Source organism: Dromaius novaehollandiae, chromosome 2 (genome assembly GCF_036370855.1).
Source record: "Dromaius novaehollandiae isolate bDroNov1 chromosome 2, bDroNov1.hap1, whole genome shotgun sequence".
Classification (NCBI taxonomy): domain Eukaryota; kingdom Metazoa; phylum Chordata; class Aves; order Casuariiformes; family Dromaiidae; genus Dromaius; species Dromaius novaehollandiae.
Window position 1 is genome coordinate 119,075,813 of NC_088099.1, and position 6,840 is coordinate 119,082,652.

Genomic DNA, 6,840 nt, shown 5'->3' on the forward strand with positions numbered 1-6,840 from the left:
CTCTTGCAACAGAATGTTCTCCTACATTCAATTCCTTTATCCACTATGCTGAAGAACCCTTGAGCCACCTAAAGACTAAAGAAAAATCCCAAATGGCTGAGAAAGAAGAGGACATAGCATGTGTCCATGGGGCTAGAAGGCTTATAACTGCATATACACCTGTGTCACCAAAAAGCAGAAGACATGGATGTTGATAGTTACAGAAACCCTTCTGAGGCATACAAAACCAGTAGTTTAATGACTTGATCAACAATCTGGAGAGATTGCATTCATGAAACAAGATCCAGACACAAAAGTTGATGACATTTATGTTTTTCAACAATTACCTGCTTACTCATGTGGGTAGGTATTAATAACATCAGGTGTATCTGACATGCCACAGGCAATATAGGCAATCTGAAACAAATACCTGCATGAAGTAGGGCTGAGTTTTGTTGTTATGGTGTAAGCATGTTGCTACACTGTCAATAACAATAATATGAATAACTAACTTCTGAATCAAGCAATCCCTGTCACATCCTCTAGTTCTAGTGTTTTCTTTTTCTGTGCAAAGTTAAATCTTTGAACTTGGCCAGTCTACACCCTGTGTTCATCCTTTGTTGTACAACAACTTTTGCAGAGCTGAGAAAGAAAATACTGTATTCTGTTCACATTGCAAACAATTCCAAATGATTAACTGAGTGCAAACTGTGCGAGTGGGAGGGGGAAAGGAAAATAAATCAGTCTGTATGCTGTTTTGAACTCTTACCATATTTTTTTCAAAGGAGCAGAGTCCAACATTCCCAGAGATATTTGCTATTCTCAGTATGCTCTTTGCTCTGTAGTGCTTAGTAATATGATCGCATCAACCCAGCTCTAACAGATTATAGATTAGACAGAAAGGAAAGGACATGAGATTTTTCTGTCATTTTGTCTCCTGATTTATTTTGCTTGAGCAATAGATAGTAAACTTACTGAAACAATTGATGAGTCAAAGCTGGATTACATTTTTTAACTGAGAGGCTATGCTAGTACTGTGCTATCATTTGTTTTTGTTAGCAGAGGTAGTTATGTGCTCATCTGGAGTTTTGGGGAGCGCTATTATGTTCTCACTGGAGTTCCAGTGGAGAAGTGGCACATTGGTTCCAGTGCAGTTCTCTTGTAGCCCCATTGTTGGAATAGATTTCAGTAAGCTGTGAAGCACCTCTGATGAGGCAAAGTGACTTCCAGTCTCAGAGTTTTAAATTCTAGGTTCTGTTTATTTATATTCTTTTAACATTTGTTTAACTTTAGTGTTCATTGAACAACTGGGCAAAAAAGATCTTTGTTTCAGCCTACCTCCTCTTGGGAATACTTAGAAAGCGCCAAGCCCATGTATGAAACATCTGAAAAGTCTTCCAGCAAACAAAGAGAAGACAGCACTCACTGTTCCTGATGTTTATTATCAGCAGGGGAATGGGAGAAGAAAAATGCATTTGAAAAATTCAAGTCAGCATTTTTCAAGCCTTCTTCATGAATAGTATAGATTTTTCTTTCCTTAAAGTGTGAATCAAGTAGAGAATTAATGAAGTGCACTTAAGTGTTATATGCTGGAAACTCTCAAATTTAAAAGAAGAAAGCCAGGCTGTGTTTGCACTCTTGGAGAATGAGGGTGCAGTAGAATTGGCTGTAGAATCTAGGTTAAGTTTGCTCCAGGCTCCAAGAAATCTTTTCTATAGCTTAAGATGAAACATTTTCATTTTTATTTACCTATCCTCATTCCTTTATAAACAATTCAAAGGGGATAAAAATTTGCATTTTTTAGTTTAAACACAAAGCCAAAGCATTTCAGAGTGTTTTATAATAATGTAAAAAAATAATACTTCTATATACTTTCAGTAAATTTGCATTCTACTTACAATAGCATGGTTCCAGCTTAATTCAGTGGAGTCAGAAATTCGTCCATTAAGTCTTTTCCCTTCACGCAATTTCTCAGATTTTCTTTAGCATGATAACAATAAAAATTATTTATAAGCTTAAGACTCAATCTTAAATGAAATATATATTAAAAATGTTTACTATATGCATAGCAACTTTAACAATGGATAATTTTCATATTTTTGAAAATTTCTAGATGTGTTTTTTATAAATACAGATTTCAACAAGTCCATCAGAGTGAACTTCAAATCTTAATTTGGGATTATGTAATGTTGTGATTGAGACTTTAATTTCTTATGCCAAAACATTCAATGTTTAGATTCTGCTTGAATTACCCAATGTTTGTAACTACTTTAACAAATTATTAAAATTAGACCTAGATATTATTCAGTGCTTAAATATTCTTTCAGGTATTGCTTAGTGCAACTTCAGTGCCTTTCAGATACAAGCAAGACCTGTACTATAGGTTTGACTGTAAGCACACAATTAGTCTCATTGATCTCAATAAAAACCCTCATGCACGTAAATTAGGAACACTCTTAAAATAACTTGATGACCCATGGAGACAGATTAATTTCACATCAGTCAAAAAATATGACCTAGCTGACTCTGCCAACATCTGAGAATTTGAAGTGCGCACTGATACAATCCTTAAAATCAGGAAACTTAATATGAGGAAGAAATGAATCTGTCCCTCCAATGCACCATCTAATTTAAAAATTATATATGAACAAAAATACATAGCTGAACATTTGAAAATGTCAGATAAGTATACTTTTTTAATCCTTTGAAATTTTTACTGAAGTAAAAGAATTTGTATAGATATACACAGGAAATTAAAGTGCATGGTATTGTAGTGTGTATGCCCTAGATTTCTACAGAATTTTTACTTACTTTGTTTTATTTTGTCTTTGAAGATTTAAAACTCCAAGCTTAACTTTACAAGTGTGCTATTTTCTCCTCACTTAAAACAGCTCAGCTTAGTAAAATTTAAAACCTTAGGCAAGGAGAAGATTCTAGAATACCCCTGTTTGGGAAAGATACCGTGATTCCCAGTCCAATTCAGCAAAATCAGGAAGTTAACTTTTTTTTCCTACAAACTGGCTTGCTTTGCTTCATTTTCTCTTTATAGGAACATTTTCTTCTTAAATATTGTCCTTTTCTTTCTATAGCAGGTCAGATCTGCAGTTGGCATAGAACTGATACCTCGGCCAGTGCAAAAGTGGGCACTAAGCTATCCTCCCAATACACTACTTCACCCTCATACCCCTCACCTTGGATATCTGTGTATTAGGAGGATGAGTTTCGCTACTGTTCATTGCAAAACAGGTAGCCTGACACAAACTTCTGTGTTACTTCAACGTATGTCTCTGGAAAACTGCTAATACTCTTACTATCATATCTATTGATCCATGTGGGGTGAAGAATATACTCTTCCTTACCCTAAAATTCATTTTGAGACTTTTAGCCAGATACAGAAAATCTTCCTTCTATCTGATCTTCAAGGGATTAGTCTTGTTTTACAGCTGGAGAATGAAGTGACGTACTTCTGATGTTATCTGCCCCGTTGATTTTCCCTCCTAGAAGAGAACTAGCAGATAGAACTCCCTGTGGAAATAAATGTGTTGTAATTAACGCTTTCATAGGAGATGTCTGTAGGGTAATAAAAAAACCAAATCTGCCAAGGCAATTCACTGTGTTGTGTGACAGCTTGCTCACACTCTCTGCCATTAAAAAATATTTTACTCTGCCAAAACGGAAAAAAAAAACCCTATTAATAATTTTTATGCCATTTTGGAAAACTGGAGAAGAAACTGGACTGTGTTATAGATAGTGAAATAAAATAAAAATAAAAAAACCTCTGGTAAATAAAACATAATAATGAGTATGAAATGGAAATACAGTGCAGCCATTAACTGCATAGATGTATTCTGGCTTCATTGACAAACTGTACATGGCCACGTGATGGCAGCAGAGGCTGAGGAATTAGGGGGGTTCTACATTAAATCGCAGGTAAACAGGACATATAAATCAGAGTACTTGAAGTTCCCAACTGGTTCTTCAGGTTCTATAATAAACACATCAGATGATACAGATCTGGACGACTTTTTTTTCTTTTCACTGAAGAAGATGTGAAATTTTCTCCAGACTAGATATTTCTGTGGAGGCTGAGTACATACTTCTCATTTTTTAAAATGGCATTTGGGGCAATAAATTTCAATAAAACAGTCATCTCATTTGCCAATATTTCCATCTTTCTTCCTTAGTAGTTGACTTAGTCCCACCCAGAGGAGTAGGAACATTTGGAGAAAAACAAGATAGCTGCTCACAAGTTTTTCCGCATGAAAAAATTTGCATTATAAAAATCCCATTTCAAAAATCAATAGGAAAATTAAATCTAGAGCGCCTTCAGTTTTTAAGAGGAGGTCTGAGAAAACTGCTGGTTCCAATATAGAGTGTTGAACTTTGTAAGCAGAATTTTTGGTCTCAGATTGCTATAGATTCATAAGTTCCATCTTTGTATTTTTAAGATGAAGCTGTAACCCCGTCATTATATGCAAACTAGCTGCTGTTTCTCAGCTCTTAGGAAGCTATTTATATATCCCTCCATATGACATATTGTGAGAACTCAGAGAATTTATAGCAAGACAGTAAACAAAAGCTCAAAACTCCATGATTTAATACTCTTGTTAAGAAGGTGAGAATTTTTTCTACTAAACCATATAAAAGCAGACTTTTCACATGGGATTTTCTTCTGGAACAGGTATCATCCCCTTTCTGCACTGCATATTCCAGATCCTACATAGTAAGTTCAGCTTTAATCAAACAGGACAGCGCAGAAAAACATCTATCAAAGTGTTTCTTCAGTACATATGAATAATTATATTGGGATTCCCTGATGCATGGCATTTTGCACAGCTGAAAGGCAATCAGGTAGAAGTTAGGCAAGCAGCTCTCTAGAATGGCTTAGATGAACAGGAGCATGGACTGGATGATCTCTGAAGTCCTATATCCTGTGACTCTATGGCAAGACAGTTTTTCTTTATAACTGTTCTGTGGGGAAGTACATAGCTAGAAGAAGAATTACATAGTTCTTATTACTTGTAGCAAGACTTGGGTGAAGGATGGTGAAGACATCTGGAAAGCAGCTGAGGGTTGTCTTAAGAGAAACATTTGCAGAAGGCAAGGAGAGAATGTTTTTAACAGCTGCCCTAACAGAGAGCCAGTATGCTCTCCAATAATAACAAGGAGTCTAAGGGAATGTCATTAGATTAGGCACAGCACTGAAATAGGCATAAACCAGAGGTCTTCTAACATGGTCCCTTGCTGGATTGCTCTGATACAGGAGGAAGTAGTGGGAAAAAGCATAATCAGAAGCTGCAGAATGTCATGACTCAGCAACACATAATTTTGGGTAGCCAGAAGGGAACCAGTTATGTAGGTTTTTCCTTTTTTTTGTGCATTACGATTCTTGCACTGAATGCATATTAACAAGTCTTTGTGATTACAGTTGGATGCGCCTAAAGCACTGTGGATTCCCTTCTTCCAGCCTGAGATTTCTGCTCTGTCCTGACTACCTGAGGTACTTAAAGTAGGCACTGCCTCACATCACAGGCAACAGTAGTTAATTACAGCAGCACCTCTTGAGGTAAATAAGGGCTTTGGCAGATGAGCTTTGGTTACTTCTGCTGTAGCAGCTTAAGGTGTTGCTGCTCTGCCAGTCTGCCCTGCTGGTCTCCTCCTGTAATACAGATGGCAGAAAAGAATATAGGTCCATGCCTCTGCTGGTGCTGGGTTTGAGCGGGGTTATGAATTGGTATGATTTCCAGATGGAAGACCCAAAAAGCAAAAAAATTCCTACCAAATCCAGTAGTGAGGTTTCAGATAGCTCTTTTTCTCCCAATTTGAGGATTTATGGATTAAAATTACCTGGAGTGTGAGCACATGTTGGTTATAAGAAATATGAGACAGCCATTCTCTGCAATGAGTTTGGAGGGGCATAGGGAGTATGTGGGTTTAGGGGATGTACAATAATCTCTCAGCATTCATCAGGAAAAGAGAACAGGCCTGTCTAGGGACCAAACACTTGTTGGAGACAACTGAAAATGCCAGATGCATTTATGCTATGCAAAACTAACCAACCACCTAACCTCCTCCACCTCTGGAAAATCCTGAATTAACAAGAGTTTTTCAGCTGGAAATGGAACATGGGTTCTTTCCTTGTGAAACTTGTGTCTGCTTTCCCAATGTAAATAAAATGCTGATGCATATCCACAAAAATTTTGTATCAGTCACTTTTCTTGCCACAATATGTTAATGGGATTCAACATCCTATGGGATTTCCATCTTGTTTATACCTTTGCTCTTCTTTCACTTTATTTCTAACCTTGCTTCAGCTTCTCTCCAATGCTGTTTTTCCTTTTGCTTCTTGCAATTTGATTTGTCTAACTCGATCTTTCTGTGAGTCAAATAGCCTTCAGGAGTTTAGTCTAAATCAGCTTCTTTTGCATGTTGCTCTAGTACTAATTTCCATACTGGTATCTGCTCCTGTGGCTGATAAGAGAAAAATATTAAATAGGACCATTAAATGTCCAGTATCACTTGAAAATAAATCTTTCCCCAAAGCTTTCCTCTTCTCTGTTGTCTCTTCTTAAATCTACACCTGAAACTGGTATCTACTGGTTATATTGAAAGCTAATTATAATAAAAAGCTTCAAGAGCTGAAGACCTTTTTTCCTTACTGATTGGTTAAACGCCAAGCAGGTGTACAGAATAAATAATACAATGTATGATTATAAAAGATAACACAATAAAAAGACTGGGATTCTGGAGAATCCAGTCACTGCATTGTAGTCATTGACTACAAAGTCACTGACAATTTTGTGACTTCCACAGCTTTGTAGCCATGTAGGACTCTTCTGTACACAGTATCTAGAAGTGACA